The following is a 23,145-nucleotide window of genomic DNA, read 5'->3' as shown; positions in this document are numbered from 1 at the left end:
AGTGGTTCTTGATCTGTCCCTATTTTATCCTCAAATTTTTGTTCTCCATTATGTTTCTGGAGTTATATAACACAATATGCGGCACAGGAATGACTGATGGCTGATGGCCAGGACACTACCACTGGTCTGATGCAGCACAACACAGCAACACTGTGAGAGACTTGTTGTTGTTGTTGTTATTATTATTATTATTATTATTATTATTATTATTATTATTATAATACTGTAGCAGTGGACATATAGCAGCAGCGTATACCACTGTGACTGCCTGGTCACTGGAATGACTGATGGCTGATGCACAGGACACTACCACTGGTCTGATGCAGGAGAACACAGCACCACTGAAAGGGACTTATACAGCTACACTGGATATATGGCAGCAGAGGACACCACCACTGTGACTGGTCACTGGACTGATGCTGCACAAGACTCTTCCCCTGGTCTAATGCAGGACAACACAGCACCACTGAAAGGGACTTATACAGCTACACTGGATATATGGCAGCAGAGGACACCACCACTGTGACTGGTCACTGGACTGATGCTGCACAAGACACTACCCCTGGTCTGATGCAAGACAACACAGCAAAAATGCAAGGGACTTATACAGCAGCCAGCAGCACTGGGGACATATAGCAGCAGAGTACACCAACACTGTGACTGGCTGGACTGATGCAGCACAATACACTGACTACCCTGGACTGGACTGAGCAGCACAACACAGCACAAGATTCGCCACCCCACTTTCCCGCCCCCACACAGACACTGAGGACAGAGACACGTCCTCTCAGTACACTCTCTGAGACTGGAGTGAAAATGGGCGCGACGCGCGGCTCCTTATATGGAATCCAAATCCCGTGAGAATCCGACAGCGGGATGATGACGTTTTGCCTTGTTCGGGTTTCCGAGTCAGGCGGGAAAACCCGAGCTGGGCTCAGAACCGGACTCGAAAGGTGAAGTTCGGTACGATTCGGTTCTCTGAGAGCCGAACCCGCTCATCTCTAATTAAAAATCTTAGTTTTAGTTCTGGATTCCATGTTTTCACACCCAAACCCATGTTACCTAATTTTTTACATATTAATAAATTGTGTGTGCGGGTGAGAGCAGGAGCTCACCCTGGGCTTGACCCAAAGGGTACTTCTGCTGGTGGTAGTTACCGTGTTGATTTACCACATGCGCTGAGATAATCAGTAAGGTGTCACGGGGCGGGATTTGTCAAATTGGCGTATCTGGAGAATCGTTGTGTCGGAATTGTGACATAAACCAAAATACTTCAGGGTTGTTTTGCTAAAACCAAAAAATTATGATGAATTATAACCAAAACCATCTCTATATACCAGTGATTCTCAACCTTTTTTTACTCGCGTCACACCGAACAATATTTTAAAATTGCCAAGGCACACCATCAGTTCCCCACAGAAAAAAAACAAAAAACACACATTGGCCCTCATAGTAAAAAAAAATCCACACATACATTGGCCTACACTGAAAAAACAATCACATTGCTCCCCACATAAATCATGTTGCTCCCTATATAAATCCTATTGCTCTCCACATGAATTATTCACATTGTTCCCCCCATAAATTCTATTGTTCCCCACAGGTAGAAGAAAAAACCCAAATATTAGCCCCGACCAGTCAGCTGTCCTCCTCCCTGTCCCTCAGTGGTGGGGGTTGTTCATAGTGGAGTGCTGCGAATACTGAGCAGTGGGCGGTCGGACAGGTGTGGATGTGGGTGGGCAAGGAAAGCTGTGTATGCAGGCAGGAACTGGAAGATGTGTATACAGACGGGTGGGCTGGGTGGATGGTGAGACGTGGCGGCCGTGACCTATGATATTACACTGCCGCATCTTCAAGGCATACATCACGGCCAGAGCACGACTGATCCACTAAGAAGAGCCCAGGCCAACAGTTCACTCTGAAGGTGCAGGAAGCTTCTCTGGCTCCACGGCACACCTTGTAACTGGTCGCGGCACACTGGTGTGCCACGGCACACTGGTTGAAAAAGCCTGCTATATACAGTATTATATAAGGTTTATGCTCTGCTTGATTATATAAAAAAGTGATAAAAAATAAGAAATTCACTCTTTGTTCTCCTTATACATTATCCTCGAGTAATTGTAAATTACATTTTTTGTTTTCTATGTAACAGAAACAAAAACAAACCAAGATAGAGAGTGTTAAAGGTAGTGATGAGCACCGGAAATTTTTCGGGTTTTGTGTTTTGGTTTTGGGTTCGGTTCCGCGGCCGTGTTTTGGGTTCGAACGCGTTTTGGCAAAACCTCACCGAATTTTTTTTGTCGGATTCGGGTGTGTTTTGGATTCGGGTGTTTTTTTCAAAAAACCCTAAAAAACAGCTTAAATCATAGAATGTGGGGGTCATTTTGATCCCAAAGTATTATTAACCTCAATAACCATAATTTCCACTCATTTTCAGTCTATTCTGAACACCTCACACCTCACAATATTATTTTTAGTCCTAAAATTTGCACCGAGGTCGCTGGATGACTAAGCTCAGCGACCCAAGTGGCCGACACAAACACCTGGCCCATCTAGGAGTGGCACTGCAGTGTCACGCAGGATGGCCCTTCCAAAAAACACCCCCCAAACAGCACATGACGCAAAGAAGAAAAAAAAGAGGCGCAATGAGGTAGCTGTGTGAGTAAGCTAAGCGACCCTAGTGGCCGACACAAACACCTGGCCCATCTAGGAGTGGCACTGCAGTGTCACGCAGGATGGCCCTTCCAAAAAACACCCCCCAAACAGCACATGACGCAAAGAAAAAAAGAGGCGCAATGAGGTAGCTGTGTGAGTAAGCTAAGCAACCCAAGTGGCCGACACAAACACCTGGCCCATCTAGGAGTGGCACTGCAGTGTCACGCAGGATGGCCCTTCCAAAAACTACTCCCCAAACAGCACATGACGCAAAGAAAAATGAAAGAAAAAAGAGGTGCAAGATGAAATTGTCCTTGGGCCCTCCCACCCACCCTTATGTTGTATAAACAGGACATGCACACTTTAACCAACCCATCATTTCAGTGACAGGGTCTGCCACACGACTGTGACTGAAATGACGGGTTGGTTTGGACCCCCACCAAAAAAGAAGCAATTAATCTCTCCTTGCACAAACTGGCTCTACAGAGGCAAGATGTCCACCTCATCATCATCCTCCGATATATCACCGTGTACATCCCCCTCCTCACAGATTATCAATTCGTCCCCACTGGAATCCACCATCTCAGCTCCCTGTGTACTTTGTGGAGGCAATTGCTGCTGGTGAATGTCTCCATGGAGGAATTGATTATAATTCATTTTAATGAACATCATCTTCTCCACATTTTCTGGATGTAACCTCGTACGCCGATTGCTGACAAGGTGAGCGGCGGCACTAAACACTCTTTCGGAGTACACACTTGTGGGACGGCAACTTAGGTAGAATAAAGCCAGTTTGTGCAAGGGCCTCCAAATTGCCTCTTTTTCCTGCAAGTATAAGTACGGACTGTCTGACGTGCCTACTTGGATGCGGTCACTCATATAATCCTCCACCATTCTTTCAATGGGGAGAGAATCATATGCAGTGACAGTAGACGACATGTCCGTAATCGTTGTCAGGTCCTTTAGTCCGGACCAGATGTCAGCATCAGCAGTCGCTCCAGACTGCCCTGCATCACCGCCAGCGGGTGGGCTCGGAATTCTGAGCCTTTTCCTCGCACCCCCAGTTGCGGGAGAATGTGAAGGAGGAGATGTTGACAGGTCGCGTTCCGCTTGACTTGACAATTTTCTCACCAGCAGTTCTTTGAACCCCTGCAGACTTGTGTCTGCCGGAAAGAGAGATCCAAGGTAGGTTTTAAATCTAGGATCGAGCACGGTGGCCAAAATGTAGTGCTCTGATTTCAACAGATTGACCACCCGTGAATCCTTGTTAAGCGAATTAAGGGCTCCATCCACAAGTCCCACATGCCTAGCGGAATCGCTCTGTGTTAGCTCCTCCTTCAATGTCTCCAGCTTCTTCTGCAAAAGCCTGATGAGGGGAATGACCTGACTCAGGCTGGCAGTGTCTGAACTGACTTCACGTGTGGCAAGTTCAAAAGGTTGCAGAACCTTGCACAACGTTGAAATCATTCTCCACTGCGCTTGAGACAGGTGCATTCCACCTCCTATATCGTGCTCAGTTGTATAGGCTTGAATGGCCTTTTACTGCTCCTCCAACCTCTGAAGCATATAGAGGGTTGAATTCCACCTCGTTACCACTTCTTGCTTCAGATGATGGCAGGGCAGGTTCAGGCGTTTTTGGTGGTGCTCCAGTCTTCTGTACGTGGTGCCTGTACGCCGAAAGTGTGCCGCAATTCTTCTGGCCACCCACAGTATGTCTTGCACGCCCCTCTCGTTTTTTAAATAATTCTGCACCACCAAATTCAAGGTATGTGCAAAACATGGGACGTGCTGGAATTTGCCCAGATTTAATGCACACACAATATTGCTGGCGTTGTCCGATGCCACAAATCCACAGGAGAGTCCAATTGGGGTAAGCCATTCTGCGATGATCTTCCTCAGTTGCCGTAAGAGGTTTTCAGCTGTGTGCGTATTCTGGAAAGCGGTGATACAAAGCGTAGCCTGCCTAGGAAAGAGTTGGTGTTTGCGAGATGCTGTTACTGGTGCCGCCGCTGCTGTTCTTGCGGCGGGAGTCAATACATCTACCCAGTGGGCTGTCACAGTCATATAGTCCTGAGTATGCCCTGCTCCACTTGTCCACATGTCCGTGGTTAAGTGGACATTGGGTACAACTGCATTTTTTAGGACACTGGTGAGTCTTTTTCTGAGGTCTGTGTACATTTTCGGTATCGCCTGCCTAGAGAAATGGAACCTAGATGGTATTTGGTACCGGGGACACAGTACCTCAAACAAGTCTATAGTTGGCTCTGCAGTAATGATGGATACCGGAACCACGGTTCTCACCGCCCAGGATGCCAAGGCCTCAGTTATCCGCTTTGCAGCAGGATGACTGCTGTGATATTTCATCTTCCTCGCAAAGGACTGTTGGACAGTCAATTGCTTGGTGGAAGTAGTAAAAGTGGTCTTACGACTTCCCCTCTGGGATGACCATCGACTCCCAGCAGCAACAACAGCAGCGCCGGCAGCAGTAGGCGTTACACGCAAGGATGCATCGGAGGAATCCCAGGCAGGAGAGGACTTGTCAGAATTGCCAGTGACATGGCCTGCAGGACTATTGGCATTCCTTGGGAAGGAAGAAATTGACACTGAGGGAGTTGGTGGGGTGGTTTGTGTGAGCTTGGTTACAAGAGGAAGGGATTTACTGGTCAGTGGACTGCTTCCGCTGTCGCCCAAAGTTTTTGAACTTGTCACTGACTTATGATGAATGCGCTGCAGGTGACGTATAAGGGAGGATGTTCCGAGGTAGTTAACGTCCTTACCCCTACTTATTACAGCTTGACAAAGGCAACACACGGCTTGACAAATGTTGTCCGCATTTCTGTTGAAATGCTTCCACACCGAAGAGCTGATTTTTTTGGTATTTTCACCAGGCATGTCAATGGCCATATTCCTCCCACGGACAACAGGTGTCTCCCCGGGTGCCTGACTTAAACAAACCACCTCACCATCAGAATCCTCCTGGTCAATTTCCTCCCCAGCGCCAGCAACACCCATATCCTCCTCATCCTGGTGTACTTCAACACTGACATCTTCAATCTGACTATCAGGAACTGGACTGCGGGTGCTCCTTCCAGCACTTGCAGGGGGCGTGCAAATGGTGGAAGGCGCATGCTCTTCACGTCCAGTGTTGGGAAGGTCAGGCATCGCAACCGACACAATTGGACTCTCCTTGTGGATTTGTGATTTCGAAGAACGCACAGTTCTTTGCTGTGCTTTTGCCAGCTTAAGTCTTTTCATTTTTCTAGCGAGAGGCTGAGTGCTTCCATCCTCATGTGAAGCTGAACCACTAGCCATGAACATAGGCCAGGGCCTCAGCCGTTCCTTGCCACTCCGTGTGGTAAATGGCATATTGGCAAGTTTACGCTTCTCCTCCGACAATTTTATTTTAGATTTTTGAGTCCTTTTTTTACTGATATTTGGTGTTTTGGATTTTACATGCTCTGTACTATGACATTGGGCATCGGCCTTGGCAGACGACGTTGATGGCATTTCATCGTCTCGGCCATGACTAGTGGCAGCAGCTTCAGCACGAGGTGGAAGTGGATCTTGATCTTTCCCTATTTTTGGAACCTCAACATTTTTGTTCTCCATATTTTAATAGGCACAACTAAAAGGCACCTCAGGTAAACTATGGAGATGGATGGATACTAGTATACTTATGGATGACGAGCGACTGCCGACACAGAGGTAGCTACAGCCGTGGACTACCGTACTGCGTCTGCTAGTATAGACTGGATGATAATGATATAAAAAATATATATATATCACTACTGCAGGACAGGTATATATTGTATAATGACGGACCTGCTGGACACTGTCAGCACTGCAGACTCCTAAACTACTAGTATGAAGAAGATAGAAAAAAAAAACCACCACAGGTAGGTATACAATTATGGACGAGCGACTGCCGACACAGAGGTAGCTACAGCCGTGGACTACCGTGCTGCGTCTGCTAGTATAGACTGGATGATAATGATATAAAAAATATATATATATCACTACTGCAGGACAGGTATAAATTGTATAATGACGGACCTGCTGGACACTGTCAGCACTGCAGACTCCTAAACTACTAGTATGAAGAAGATAGAAAAAAAAAAACCCACCACAGGTAGGTATACAATTATGGACGAGCGACTGCCAGTGCCGACACAGAGGTAGCTACAGCCATGGACTACCGTACTGCATCTGCTAGTATAGACTGGATGATAATGATATAAAAAATATATATATATCACTACTGCAGGACAGGTATATATTATATAATGACGGACCTGCTGGACACTGTCAGCACTGCAGACTCCTAAACTACTAGTATGAAGAAGATAGAAAAAAAAAAACCCACCACAGGTAGGTATACAATTATGGACGAGCGACTGCCAGTGCCGACACAGAGGTAGCTACAGCCGTGGACTACCGTACTGCGTCTGCTAGTATAGACTGGATGATAATGATATAAAAAATATATATATATCACTACTGCAGGACAGGTATATATTATATAATGACGGACCTGCTGGACACTGTCAGCACTGCAGACTCCTAAACTACTAGTATGAAGAAGATAGAAAAAAAAAACCACCACAGGTAGGTATACAATTATGGACGAGCGACTGCCGACACAGAGGTAGCTACAGCCGTGGACTACCGTACTGCGTCTGCTAGTATAGACTGGATGATAATGATATAAAAAATATATATATATCACTACTGCAGGACAGGTATATATTATATAATGACGGACCTGCTGGACACTGTCAGCACTGCAGACTCCTAAACTACTAGTATGAAGAAGATAGAAATATAATGAATGACGGACCTGCTGGACACTGTCAGCAGAATGCGTTTATAGAATAAAAAAAAAAAAACACCACACGAGTGTTTAACTTTTTCAGGCAGACAATATACTGGTGGTCACTGCTGGTCAGTCACACTGGCACTCTGGCAGCAAAAGTGTGCACTGTAAAATATGTACTCCTGCTATAACTGCTCCCCAGTCTCCCCCACAATTAAGCTGTGTGAGCAGTGAGCACTACTCAGCACAGTCAGATATACATAGATGATATTATCATGCAGCACACTGAGGCTGAGCACAGATATGGTATGTGACTGTGTATCGTTTTTTTTCAGGCAGAGAACGGATTATATTAAATAATAAATAAAACTGGTGGTCACTAGTATAACTATCAGCAAAACTCTGCACTCTCTGAGTACTCCTAATGCTCCAGTAAATCAAGTGTCTCACTCTCTATCTAAACGGAGAGGACGCCAGCCACGTCCTCTCCCTATCAATCTCAATGCACGTGTGAAAATGGCGGCGACGCGCGGCTCCTTATATAGAATCCGAGTCTCGCGATAGAATACGAGCCTCGCGAGAATCCGACAGCGGGATGATGACGTTCGGGCGCGCTCGGGTTAGCCGAGCAAGGCGGGAAGATCCGAGTCTGCCTCGGACCCGTGTAAAAGGCTGAAGTTCGGGGGGGTTCGGTTTCCGAGAAACCGAACCCGCTCATCACTAGTTAAAGGTCCTGTACATATCCAATGGGAGAAAGGGACAAGATATACAATGATGGACTCTGATGGTAGGCAAGAATGGAAATGGAGAAAGATAATTCTACAAATTCATAATACCTGTAAACTGGAAGATAAGCCTGGAGAGTATGAGCATCTACAAACTCACAAGAGCATGCAACAAAAGATAAATATGGAGCCAGTACTATGTTTAGGTCACTTGTCAATTAAGTAATTTACAATAAATGACAGGCTGCAGTCCAGAGGGTTGTAACTGTGTGTCATGACCAAAGGATATATAAAATAGATATCAATTAACTCCATAGCTCCTCCAGCACTTAGGAGAGAGGTCAGCATTACTTTATATAAGTGAACAATCATAAGGTAACTCATGGACATATATTTATACAATTATTTATGGTGGGTTTATAATAATAAGAGAAGGCCACATATTGGCCAAATATCATTCCCACCTTTGAATACAATGGAGCTTCTGAAATCAATTATTTGTTCCAGGCATCATATAGAGATGGATCCTCTCTTCTATGAGCCAAGCAGTGAGGGCTAGCTTTGCCCCACTTGGAAGTATTGATTACAGTCTTGGTTGGTGAGGTCAAATTGTGAACCTAGAACATACTGTAGAAGGGGATCATGGATAATGAACTAAAAATACCTTATGGTATATAACAATGAAAGGTCTTGATTTTGTGTGGAAAGAGATGTGGATGGAGTCCAGAGTTTTCAGTGCACAGAGTTTACTGGGAAGATGAGTGGGAGGAGGGTTAGCACTTCAGATTTTGAGCATTGTAAAGCTAATCTCCAAAAGTGACTCTATTATCAACCAGACCCAAACATTGTGTCTGATAAGTGCTTTACCTAGTCTGGGATACAAGCTATATCTCAGGTCAGTAAATAAGCAGCTGACACTGAGATCGCCTACTCTATCACAGGAGGAAGAACTGAACTAGTTGTTTTTTCTTTCTCCTTTACTTAAAAAGAAGGCAAAGGAAGATCCAATGTAAGTATTAGTTGGTTTTAGAGATGTGATGATATAGGTTTTTAAGTTTGACAAAGCTATCATGTTCATGTTTGCTGATCAACCTAAGCCGTTGTCTAAAATGCATTTAGTTTTTCATACCGAAGGTGGAAAGTTATGTTTATACATGGATGATTATGGGGGAAGGTTATTGTGTGTGTGCAAGTACAGTGCATCCGGAAAGTATTCACAGCGCTACACTTTTTCCACATTTTTTTTATGTTACAGCCTTATTCCAAAATGGAATAAATTCATTTTTGTCCTCAAAATTCTACACACAATACCCTATAATGACAACGTGAAAAAAAGTTTTGGAGATTTTTGCAAATGTATTAAAAATAAAAAACTAAGAAATCCCATGTACATAAGTATTCACAGCCTTTGCTCAATACTTTGTTGATGCACCTTTGGCAGCAATTACAGCCTCATGTCTTTTTGAATATGATGCTACAAGCTTGGCACACCTATCTTTAGGCAGTTTTGCCCATTCCTCTTTGCAGTACCTCTCAAGCTCCATCAGGTTGGATGGGAAGCGTCGATGCACAGCCATTTTCAGATCTCTCTCGAGACGTTCAATCGGATTCAAGTCTGGGCTCTGGCTGGGCCACTCAAGGACAGTCACAGAGTTGTCCTGAAGCCACTCCTTTGATATCTTGGCTGTGTGCTTAGGATCGTTGTCCTGCTGAAAGATGAACTGTCACCCCAGTCTTGTCACATCTAGCAAGGTTTGAGGATCCGGCAGCTAAGACTCGCCCAAGGAGGGAATAGACTGGGGATGAACAAGACAAGGGAGTTGGATATAGTTCCTTCTCATGGGGCAAGGGGTAATGAGGAATGTAGGTGGGGCTCAAAGTCTGTGGGTTGTAGTTCTTGTGGACGGAGCTGAGGTAGAGAACTGTGGCTGGTGAATGATGACTTAGGAACGTAGTTGTAGACAAAGAACTGCAGGTTGAGGCTTGAAAGACGAAGTTGTAAATAATGAACTGCAGAACTGTGAATGATGGTTAAAGACGTGGCTGAAGACAAAGAACCGTGGACAGTGATTTGTAAGACGAGACTGTAGATAAGGAACTGAGGACTGTGGACGTTGGTTCAAGGACGTGGCTGGAGACTGAAAACTGTAGACTGTGGCTTGAAAGACGAGGCTGGAGATAACGAGCTGCGGACTGTGAACGGTGGTTCAAGGACGTGGCTGGAAACAAGGATCTGCGGACTGTGGCTCGAAGGATAAGGCAGGAAACCCGGGGTCGTCCGTGCCCAGAGGGTCTTACTGGACCGGGTTTTCCAGGAGCGTCTCCACAGGCAGCAGCAGGCTAGGAACGGCAGGGCTGCAGCAGCAACTGAGAACCGGTTAACAGGGTTAGAAGTAACCAGAATACAGCAGGAATCCTGGGAGCACAGGCTAAGCACCTACAACAGGGTTGTAACTTGAAGCACTGGCGTCCCTGTCCTAAACCAGCCCCTTTGTATAGGAAGAAGTCTCCCTGGATTGGCTGGAAGAACCAGGAAACAAGAACTATGTCAGAAACGTGGTCTCCAACATGGCGGTTCCCAGTAATGCAGACCTTTTTCATAACCATGCTGCTCACTGCTCCTGGTCTCCTTGGCAACGGTTTAGCGAGATAGAACCGCTGCAGCGGCATCCCGCCGCCACGAGCGGACTCCCTCACCGTCGCTACTGCTACCTTCCCCCCGGACCCGGCGCAGCAGCCCTCCTCTGCCACTGCCCAGCCGCCACCCGTGAAGCCAGCCCCGCGGCCCCAGCATTCCGGTAAGACCACGGATGCTGACAAGTCTGAGGTCAAGAGCGCTCTGGAGCAGGTTTTCATCCAGGATGTCTCTGTACATTGCTGCATTCATCTTTCCCTCTATCTTGACTAGTCTCCCAGTTCCTGCCACTGAAAAACATCCCCACAGCATGATGCTGCCACCACCATGATTCACTGTAGGGATGGTATCGGCCTGGTGATGAGCGGTGCCTGGATTCCTCCAATCATGACGCCTGGTATTCGCACCAAGGAGTTTAATAATTGTCTCATCAGACCAGAGAATTTTGTTTCTGATGATATGAGAGTCCTTCAGGTGCATTTTGGCAAACTCCAGGTGGGCTGCCATGTGCTTTTTACTTTTTTTGCTCAGTTAGATTGCTAGACATCTCTAGGAAGAGTCCTGGTGGTTCCAAACTTCTTCCATTTATGGATAATGGAGACCACTGTGCTCATTGGGACCTTCAAAGCAGCAGATATTTTTCTGTACCCTTCCCCAGATTTGTGCCTCAAGACAATCCTGTCTCGGAGGTCTACAGACAATTCCTTTGACTTCATGCTTGGTTTGTGCTCAGACATGCACTGTCAAGTGTGGGACCTGTCAAGGTGTGTGCCTTTCCAAATCATGTCCAATCAACTGAATTTACCACAGGTGGACTCCAATTAAGGTGTAAGTACATCTCAAGGATGATCAGTGGAAACAGGATGAACCGGAGCTCAGTTTTGAGCTTCATGGGAATGGCTGTGAATACTTATGTACAAGTGATTTCTTAGTTTTTTATTTGTAATAAATTTGCAAGATCTAAAAAAAACGTTGTTATTATTGGGTATAATGTGTAAAATTTTGTGTGTAGAATTTTGAGGACAGAAATGAATTTATTCAATTTTGGAATAAGGCTGTAACATAACAAAATGTGGTAAAAGTGAAGCACTGTGAATACTTTCCAGATGCACTGAAAGGTACAAGAAGTAAAGTTATAATATACATCGAAGGTCATCTACTGTACTGTACATAAATCAAATTGTAGATTATTTAGGCTTGGAATACCAATGAACTACAGTACATCCTTCAATGAAAACAAAAACATTGGAAAAATGTGGAAACAGTTTATATAAATAGCAAGTCAGATAAATGGCGCTCGTGTGTATGGATATTTCGTGTGGGCTGCAACCTGTAAATGAAGTACCTCCAAAAGACTTCGCATAAACAAGACTATTAATGGGTTTTTACAAGTGCGCCTGAAAAGGATTATGCCTAAAAAGAATTATGTACTGGTCTCTTTCCTAATTGATTGTGCATTCAATGAGATGGTGCTGCTGAACAATGAAAGCTATGATATAAATACTGACAATAAACAGTAATGCTGAAATAAAATCGTGTTTTTTATTTTTGTGTAAATACAATGAAATATCTGCTGCTATAGGATATGGGGGGGGGGGGTAGAAAGGGGGAGCGGGTTCCACTGCTATGGATAAAGCAGTGATAAAGTTCTTGGATGAACAAAAAATAATAATATGAGTACTGATGTTCCACTTCAGAAAAGGTGGCGTCCCACCTCTGAGTGGAATCTAACTTGAATGGAAAATGTCCAGAGCTGGTAGTTGAACTGTAAAATGTCTTTGGTACAGGTGGGATCCAAAAAAAGAAAAAATCATACATCAGGGACACCACAGACATCATTAAAACACTTGATAACATGACATGGTCAGAAGATTTTTGGATATGCACCAGCGATGTGACATCGTTATATACGGTAATAGACCAATTACACGGATTAGACTCACTACAGTACTTTCTTGAGAAGGATCTGACCTTAGAAAAAACACAGACCACTTTCATTTCAGATTGTGTCAGATTTATCCTGCAACACAACTATTTTTGGTTTGAGGAGACATTCTACAGACAGACCACCGGCACCGCTATGGGGACTAGGTTCGCCCCAAGTTATGCTAATCTCTTCATGAGTAGGTGGGAGGATGATTACATCTGGAGTGGGCATGACTTAGGGGCGAACCTGGTCCTATGGTGACGGTATATAGATGATGTAATCTTTATATGGCAGCGTACCAGGAGTGACTACAAGACTTTTTGAAACACATCAACTCCAATAATAATAACCTGATATTCACAACTGATTACAGCCAAACCGCAGTTAACTTCCTAGATTTCACCATCTTCATAGAAGTAACCACTATTCACACTAAAACTTTCCAAAAAAGCATGGATGTAAATAGCTACATTCTCACCACCAGTGGATACCACCACAACTGGCTACGTAGTGTACCATCAGGCCAATTTAATAGAATTAGGAGGAACTGTAAAAAAATAGAAGATTAACATACTCAGGCCAATGAAATTAAAACACAGTTTCTGAACAAAGGATACAAGGAGGAGACACTAGATAGAGATCTACAGGAAATTGAGAAATTAGAAAGAGGAACACTTTTGACATACAAAAATAAAAGTAAAAAGGAACAGACGAAAGATTGGAAAGTCACATTTCAAACTCAATACAGCAGTAAGAATAGGAAACTTGAAAAGATCATCAAAAACCACTGGCACGTCCTTTTAGAAGATGAGTCACTAGGGGACATATAACCAGAGAAACCGAGGGTGATATATAGGAAGGCGCCGGACCTTAAATCCAGAATAACACATAGTCATCTAAACAAGAGAGAAACATTACAGACCACTTTATCAGGAAATAATCAAAGCAAAGGTTTCTTTTACTGTAATTCTTGCCAATACTGTAAATCGAACCATGTCTCAACTAAAGGTATTGTAAGCTTTCAATCAAATAGGGCACAGGAGTCATTCGACATTCAGGAACACATATCTTGTCAATCTAAGGGTGTCATTTATATGATTGAATGCCCCTGTCACTTGCAGTATATAGGGAGGACAGTGAGGCCACTAAAAACAATAATTTCAGAACATTTAAGGAATATAAAGAAAGGTCTAGAAACTCACAGCCTCTCATATAATTTCAGAGAGAAACACGGGCAGAACCCAGAAGGGATGAAAGTCACAGGTATTAAAATGCTAAAACAAAACTGGAGAGGGGGGAATTTCACGAAGAGGATTAATAAGGAAGAGTTGAAATGGATGTTTACATTAAAAACCCTAAGACCTCATGGGCTAAACCTAGACAATGAGGTAAGAGCAGTAATCACAGGCAAGTGACCAGCAGCTAAAAATAAAAATATTTAGGTAAAGTAATCAAGATAGGACACTCATTGGAAATTAGAGTCCCACTAGCTAACCCCCTCAGCGACAAAAGGGAATGTATGTGTGTGTGTAGCTGCCCACATAGACGCATAGGTGCATGTCATACAAACTAACCTAATTGTTTCTGAAGAAATCATTCTATTATAATTATTGATTAATAACCAGACCACGACGACTGACTGTCATGAAGTTAATGTACAGCATTGCAAGAAGTGGCACTATTTTTATGGTTCCCATTCGTCCGTTTATGGATACAACACACACAGGAATGAGAGGGTTAAAACCCATTTATTTTATTTCATTTTATTTCCATTTGTTTTTCTTTAGCACACCTTTTCCCCACCCCTACCCTCCACTTTTCCAATTATGCAGCAAACCAACCCAGGCCACTCCCGCTGTATGTGGGCATAAATAGCCCACATCCAAGATGGCGGACAAGGACTCCCTGACGAAGGCCAACACTGGCCGATACGCGTTGGAGCACATAAGCACAAAACAATTTCACAATATACTTCTAAATTGAATAACAGAGCGAGCGATTTGAGACCAAGAGGAGGAATGACGAGAGAGGAAAGAGACGGGACCCAGTGAGATCTCAACCTGGTCACGTGGTCGGACCAACCCGGAAGTGCGGGAGGACGCCGGGCGCAGCAGCAACTATGGAGCAGACCGCTGGCGGAGGGACAGGAGACGGAGCAGAAGCTAGAAGGTAAGGGACTCTGTAGGAGAGGAGAAGGCGCGGCGGACAGCCCGAGCAGGGCTAGAAGCAGGCCCTATCTCCCTCTCCAAGACTCACGATCGATCCCCTTCTGCCCGGGACACCGCGCTGCGCTCATTAGAGCGACATCGGGGTGGTTCAGGGCATAGAGGGGTACGGTCTGTCCGGAGTCCTCATTACTAACAGCACCAGCCCTACCCTGACCCCTTACCGCCAGCGGCAATTCGGGGGTACCCCCTTTTTCTTTTTTTGGATCCCACCTGTACCAAAGACATTTTACAGTTCAACTACCAGCTCTGGACATTTTCCATTCAAGTTAGATTCCACTCAGAGGTGGGACGCCACCTTTTCTGAAGTGGAACATCAGTACTCATATTATTATTTTTTTTTCATCCAAGAACTTTATCACTGCTTTATCCATAGCAGTGGAACCCGCTCCCCCTTAACAAGTAACAGACATACTGCAAATAGGTAAAAGTGAAGCCACAGAATAAACAGTGCAAGTGATAAAAAAACAATTTTTTCTAATAAAAACTTAACAGGGTAGGCGTAACACCACTAAGAACTAAAGAAAAATACAGTACAGTATACAGTACAGATAACTATCCTCAATGGTATGCGGTTAGCATACTGCTCATTGGGATCCCGGCTGTCTTAATACAGACGCCAGGATCACGACAGCGTCACCATACCGCTGCCGGAATACCGACACCCACAGAGGGAGAATAGAACCTGTGGTGACCGAAGCTTGCCACCGAGCACGCAGTGTGGCGAGCGCTGAAAACCCCTAAAGGGGCTTTATTGCACTCGCCCGCCTGTCGGCATTCTGCCGCATGGGATGCAGGTGTCGGTATACTGAGATTCGGGGTCCCATGCGGCAGGATCACATACCAATCCCAAAGAGGAGCTCAATGGTTCCAGTGCTTATATAATTATATAAGCCGAAGCACTGGCTGCACATCCCATAAAGAAAATTAATAAGTTTGCGTTATTCCTGGTCCATCCACTTTAAATTGACTTCAGTCCTGTACTTTCAGTCAAAGTAGTGCAGCACTGTACATGTACAGATGTGTCCACATATACAGTTGTGCTCATAAGTTTACATACTCTAGCAGAATTTGTGATTTTCTGTCCATTTGTCAGAGAATATGCATGATAACTCACAAACTTTTCTTTCACTCATGGTTAGTGGTTGGGTGAAACCATTTATTGTCAAACAACTGTGTTTACTCTTTTTAAATCATAATGACAACAGAAACTACCCAAATGACCCTGATCAAAAGTTTACATAACCTGGAGTTTTTGGCTTGATAACATGCACACAAGTTGACACAAACGGGTTTGAAAGGCTACTAAAGGTAACCATCCTCACCTGTGATCTGTTTGCTTGTAATCAGTGTGTGTGTATAAAAGGTCAGTGAGTTTCTGGACTCCTGAAAGACCCTTGCATCTTTCATCCAGTGCTGCACTGACGTGTCGAGTCATGGGGAAAGCAAAAGAATTGTCAAAGGATCTGCGGGAAAAGGTAATTGAACTGTATAAAACAGGAAAGGGATATAAAAAGATCCAAGCAATTGAGAATGCCAATCAGCAGTGTTCAAACTCTAATTAAGAAGTGGAAAATGAGGGATTCTGTGGAAACCAAATCACGGTCAGGTAGACCAACAAAAATTTCTGCCACAACTGCCAGGAAAATTGTTCGGGATGCAAAGAAAAATCCACAAATAACTTCAGCTGAAATACAGGACTCTCTGAAAAAAAGTGGTGTGGTTGTTTCAAGATGCACAATAAGGAGGCATTTGAAGAAAAATGGGCTGCATGGTCGAGTCGCCAGAAGAAAGCCATTACTACGCAAATGCCAAAAAGCATCCCGCTTACGATACTCCAAACAGCACAGAGACAAGCCTCAAAACTTCTGGAACAAAGTCATTTGGAGTGATGAGACCAAAATTGAACTTTTTGGCCACAACCATAAACGTTACATTTGGAGAGGAGTCAACAAGGCCTATGTTGAAAAGTACACCATTCCTACTGTTAAACACGGAGGTGGATCGATGATGTTACGGGGATGTGTGAGCTACAAAAGCACTGGAAACTTGGTCAAAATTGATGGCAAAATGAATGCAGCATGTTATCAGAAAATACTGGAGGAAAATTTGAACTCATCAGCCCGGAAGCTGCGCATGGGACGTACTTGGACGTTCCAACATGACAATGATCCAAAACACAAGGCCAAGTCGACCTGTCATTAGCTACAGCATAATAAAGTGAAGGTTCTGGAGTGGCCATCTCAGTCTCCTGACCTCAATATCATTGAGCCACTCTGGGGAGATCTCAAACGTGCAGTTCATGCAAGAAAGCCCAAGAATTTATAGGAACTGGAGGCTTTTTGCTAAGAAGAATGGGCAGCTTTACCATCTGAGAAAATAAAGAGCCTCATCCACAACTACCACAAAAGACTTCAAGCTGTCATTGATGTTAAAGGGGGCAATACACGGTATTTAGAACTAGAGTATGTAAAATTTTGATCAGGGTCATTTGGGTAGTTTCTGTTGTCATTATGATTTAAAAAGAGTAAACACAGTTGTTTGACAATAAATGGCTTCACCCAACCACTAACCATGAGTGAAAGAAAAGTTTGTGAGTTATCATTCATATTCTCTGACAAATGGCCAGAAAGTCACAAATTCTGCTAGGGTATGTAAACTTATGAGCACTACTATACCTTTCCAATATCCTGCCATGTATGGTACGGCTTGGCATGCCATAGACTCAGAGATTTAACCATGCTCTGTGATTTTTCTTAATTTGCTTCTTTAATATGCTACTTTATACATATTCTGTTATGGCAAACAAAAATGTCAAAATCCATCCACTCGCTACTCATAGAAAAAAACTTAGCCGTGCTATGCATGCACGCCATGGCATGCCAAATTTAGAAAAATAGAAAAGGTGTATGTGGACACATCTGTATTTAAAGATTAAAGGGTGTGGACCAAGCTGAAAATTAGAGGGTGTGGACCAAGCCCCCGTATATTTTTGCATATTTGGAAGGTGGTAACTGTCTTCTTTGTGGCCCATCACCCTCCCCATCTACCCATAAAAGCCCCATATACCCAGAGAAACAAATGTACAATATGATGAACTGTAACATAATGGAAATAAGAGTTATATATAGTAGTTAGAGCTTATGTTTCAACTAAACACATTTTTACTAGAAAAGTAAAAAAGGGTTAGTAACTCAAACATACTAAACAACTGTAATGGAAACTAGCAACACTTATTCAACCTAAATTGTACCATGGTGATAGTTAACCAAAATATGTGCTCTGAATAACATGCATAGGGCCGGATTTAAGTAGCCGCGTTTAATTACAGCAGGTTAATTGATCTTCCGGGGTTATGCAGTCAGAGCCCGTGGCAGCACATGATCAGCCAGCAGGCTGCACTTAATAACGCTCAAATAGACATCTCTGTTAAATGTCCTGACCCCGGGTGCAGCAAAAGTGATAACTCCTAGTTTAGGGTATTTATCCCGGATTCTATGGATTAACGAGTGTTAGCAGGTAATGAACCATGCGAGGAAAAGGGGCTGTAATTGACTTGCCCTGGGCTTTACAGTAAATTATCGCATCTAATTGATCCGGCCCACAGAGTTTACTCACACACTATCTACTTGAATGTTTATGTACTCTCAGCTTCTTTTTGAGAAGAATTGTTAGGATCTGTCATGGCATAGAAGCTGAAACTTAATGGGGCCCTATCAGTTATGTAGTTCTAACTAGTCTTATATGACCTCAAAACATTTCTCTAAACAGATACAGTATAACGTTACTATTTTATAATTATTACATGATTTTTTTTAAAAAATAAGTTGTAATCAAATTTTGCAATAGTTTACTGTATGTTAAACTCTGGCCATTGCCTATTTATGTGCAGTACAAAATGTGTACAATGTAGGCGCCAGTAGTGTGTGGTGGGGTGAGGCAGGTGAGGCAGAGCCTTTCCTATCATACTAACGTTTGTGACAGAGTTTTGACTGTATAATGTATATGAAAAATACGAAGAATATGTTTGAAAAATATTTTTTGCATTATTCTTATCATTTTTATAGCCAAAAATCTGGAGTAAAAAGTATATGACAGGTGAGGCAGTGCCTCCTTGCTTATCTTTTCCACACATTTCTGATCAAAACTCAGCACATTTTCAGGAGTATATACTGTGTATAATGCCCACATGCACCCTTTGGCTCATATATTGTGTGTAAATCTGGCTCTGGTGCTAGCCAGTGCCTCCTGACCCTTTTAGCTCATCACACATCCCTGGTAGGCGCCAATGCAGGGTTACATGAAAGCCTGTTTTTTTGCAGTGTTTTTACTATGTACCTGAGCCTGGTTTGTACTTAACTCAGTCGCATCTCCACTCGCAGCTGAAGAGACATAACTGAGTGTGAACGGGATGATGGCACGTAGATTAAGTGCACTGAGTGTGTGTTGATGGCATCTCAACAGAAATGGGAGTTAGATGGAGTTGTAGAACACGAACATACATCTGTGTTCAGATTGATCTCTCGCACTAGGGATAGGGTTGGTGCAAGTGCACACTCTAACTTTACTAACTTTGGCCTCTCAAATGGAGCAGATGCCGTCACAAACATTTCCGGGATTTGGTAAAAGTAATCCCATACCCAAGAGGTGGCATTTTTGGTCTTTTGCCCAGGCATCACAATGGTTTTCATTTTATCACAGGCAAGAACTGCTGCCACTGGTCACTGACTAATACAAACAACATCATCATCATCCTCATTAGCGTCAGATATCACACAAATAGCACCCTCATCCTGTTCCACTTCCACACTAGGATCCTCAATTTCTATTATGTCATCATCACCATCTTTACTTGTATTGTTCATTCTCACATTTGCAGATGGTACAGAAATGGTGGAAGTAGGTGAAGAGACTTCTGTACAAGTACAGCGTGAGACATGTCAGACTCACACAGAGCTAACGTGGATACCCCTGGACTCTCCTTAGGGATATGTGAACACATTGTTTGTTCTTCAGCCTTAGGGTGGGATGTAATGCTGTCCAAGTTTCCGGAGGTGTGGGATTCCAGCTGAACTCTGACAGTTTTTTAAAGTGACAGTCATTTACAAGGCATGGTCTTGCCTTGTAATTGACTGCAGCTTTAAAAAACATCCGTTCGGCCGAAATCTTGCACCCCCGGCAAACTTGGACGGCATTGCATCCCACTCTTAGTGTTGTTTTTTTGGGCACTGTTTGTTGGTTCTTAATGTGACACCACTATCTCTTTTTTATTTATAATGGTGAAAGATTTTGATTTCAGATGACCGTTCCCAAACTTTCTATTACGTGGACTACCTTTGGTAGACTTTGTAGTACTATCTTGACTGTCAGCAGCCACAGCAATAGTACTCAGTTGCTGTTCCTACTCTTACATTAAATGATTATATATCATATCATAGCGCTTATATTATTAAAGCAGTGGGTGGCACGGCACGTAATAAATGTTATTGTAATACAGTGCCACTGCCTGGCCCTGATCATACACAATTTTGTTTCTTTTTTTCTATTTATTTTTTAACAAATGACAACAGCTTCACACTGCAACTCACACAGCACATTATTATTTTTTTAAACACATTTTATTAAATATAATGCATGGCTTACATTGCATAAAAAACAGTTTGTGACAGTTGAGAGAGCACAGGTAAATACAACAATTACACACAATTACAGGCATGTAAATTGACAATTATGTGACAGGAGAGTAGCACAAAATAACCACCAATGGAAGAGGGCAATTGAGTAGCCACCATTGAACATTACTCTGGAACTTATACACAGTTAGAGGTCAGAAATTTAGAAATTAGAAAGGAGGAATGCCATTAATTACAGTTTCCAATTCATACTATGATGTCATTTGAAAGCAATTTCTCAATGCAACTTTCATAGATTGAGACATAGTATGTATGTAAGGTAGCCACGTGTCTGCAAAAGTTGCAATTAACTTTTCTTTATTTGTTGCAGCTTCCATCCAGTCCATCTGAAACAGATATTGAATCCTAGGTAGCAGCAAAGAAAACGGGATCGGTGTCGTGTCAACCCATCTAGAGGGAATGGTCTTTTTGGATGCCATGACCAATTTGTTAAGCAACAGTCGTGCCCCTTTAGATAAGACCATACCATCTCCCTGTGGTGTCAAAATAAACCTGTAAGTCAGTCCAACATTGTGTGACTATCGGGTAGTCCCACAAACAATGTATGATGTCCACATTTGGAGAATCACACGTAAAACAATTAGAGTCTGCGGAATATCCTGTTAGGAAGCGGAATTTAGGCGTACGTTGGGGGTAATTCTGAGTTGATCGCAGCAGCAAGTTTGTTAGCAATTGGGCAAAACCATGTGCACTGCAGGGGGGCAGATATAACATTTGCAGAGAGAGTTAGATTTGGGTTGGTTATTTTGTTTCTGTGCAGGGTAACTGCTAACAAAATTGCTGCAGCGATCAACTCAGAATTAGGCCCAATATGCCTTGTGGAGAATTCTGTGTATGTGAACGCCACCAGTTGTTTATTCATCTGTAAATAGGGTGAGAGAATCTTTTTCATGGAGAGATTAGGAAAGTCTATCTGCCATTTTAATAACCCAACTGTGTTGGACTCTATGTTAAGTGTTTTCCTGAAATGGGAATAAATGTGTGAAGTAGTAATGATCATTGTGTCTCTTCGTACTGCATCATCCAAATTATTATGTTTGTCTCTTGTTGTTAAGCCATGCAATAGTTTACTAATAAAGCTAAAGGCGTGGAGATATTGGAACAGTGGAAATGATAGCTCAGGAAATTTAGCCTGTAATTGAGAGCAAGTAAGAGGTTGAAGCCGTGTAGGGTCTAGAAATTGATACACATAGCATAATCCCCTCTGATACCAATCGTGAAATCAGAGATGCGTGGTATGTGGTAAAAAGTTAGGGTTTCCACATACAGGTACGAATAAAGAGGAAAACTTTTGTAATTTTTGACTGGAGCGTAAGAGTCTCCATGCTTCACATGTGGTGTTTAAAAGAATAATTTCTTTAAGGTCCAGTTATAGAGCCCTAGGGTGTGTGTGCAAGAGCGAAATCAACTCTCTGTGGGGGCTAAAAGTCTGTTCCCTTGACTTCTTGGTATATACGATATTGCCACCAATCCAATCTAAAGCATTTTTATAGTTCACTGCTATAGCATATTCCCTAAGACTTGGTAAACTGACCCCAACCAATTCTTTGTGTTGCTGCAGTTTAAACAGTGAAAATCTGGGTTTCTTAGCAGCCCAGATAAACTTACTAAGGGCAGTATTAAACAGTTTGAGATCTCGTTTAGTGGGTAACAAGGGCAACATTTGCACCAAATATAAGAACCTAGGAAACGCTATCATCTTATATAGGTGACATCTCCCTATATATTATAGGGGTACATTTTTCCATCTGCAAAAATCAGAATACATCCTAGTAAACAATGAGGTGTAATTAATGTCATACCAGGTTTTAGAATCCAAGGAGATGTTATCTCCCAGGTATTTAATGGAGGTATGTGCCCACGAAAAGGGAAAGGCACTCCAACCTATTTTAGCATCCGTTCCCAAAGCTAAGGACACTGTTTTTGAGTAATTCAGTTTAAAACTGGTGATATGATCCAACCTGTCCAGTATAGATTTTAGCAAGGGAAACAGCTTGTTTGGGGTTGGAGAAATAAAGTAGCAAGTCATCCGCAAAAACAGACACTTTAATTTCTTCCGTGCTTACGGTAATACAGCTCCAGTCCTTCTCTATAGAGCATATTAAAAACATGTATACAGTAAATTCAGGTCCAAACCTTTGGTATTCAAAGATTCGGGTTAAGTAGGCCCAGGACACTCTATCAAAGGCCTTGTTGGTGTCGCAACTGAGAACAATACTATTTCTGTCTTTTGTGGATTGGGCATGCATGATGGCCGCCAACAAAGCTCGGATATTTGTCACTGAATGCTGGTCTTTAACAAAACCTGTTTGAGTAGGTATTAACAACTGCAATCTCAGTGCCATGAGTATTGAAATTTTTTTTAAATCCTGGTTTAAAAGGGAGATTGGCCTATAGGAGGAAACCAGTCTAGGGTCTTTGTCAGCCTTTGGAAGTAATATGATGTGGGCATCATTGAAACGGTCTGGAGCA

The 23,145-nt window shown here is 43.2% G+C and overlaps 1 long non-coding RNA gene across 5 annotated transcripts in view; it reads left to right on the top strand.

Annotated features, from left to right (window-relative positions):
• Positions 1–21,670, top strand: part of LOC135054935 (uncharacterized) — a 63,884-nt gene extending 42,214 nt beyond the window's left edge. For all 5 annotated transcript variants that reach the window (XR_010243597.1, XR_010243596.1, XR_010243598.1 and 2 more), the window contains one exon: positions 20,984–21,670. This is a non-coding gene — a long non-coding RNA (uncharacterized LOC135054935). The remainder of the gene's footprint in view (positions 1–20,983) is intronic.
• The last annotated feature ends 1,475 nt before the right edge of the window (positions 21,671–23,145 follow it).

The sequence above is a fragment of the Pseudophryne corroboree genome, chromosome 3, assembly GCF_028390025.1.
Source record: "Pseudophryne corroboree isolate aPseCor3 chromosome 3, aPseCor3.hap2, whole genome shotgun sequence".
Taxonomy (NCBI): domain Eukaryota; kingdom Metazoa; phylum Chordata; class Amphibia; order Anura; family Myobatrachidae; genus Pseudophryne; species Pseudophryne corroboree.
Note: the sequence above shows the minus strand (reverse complement) of the source record. Positions and strands in the feature narration are given on the sequence as shown.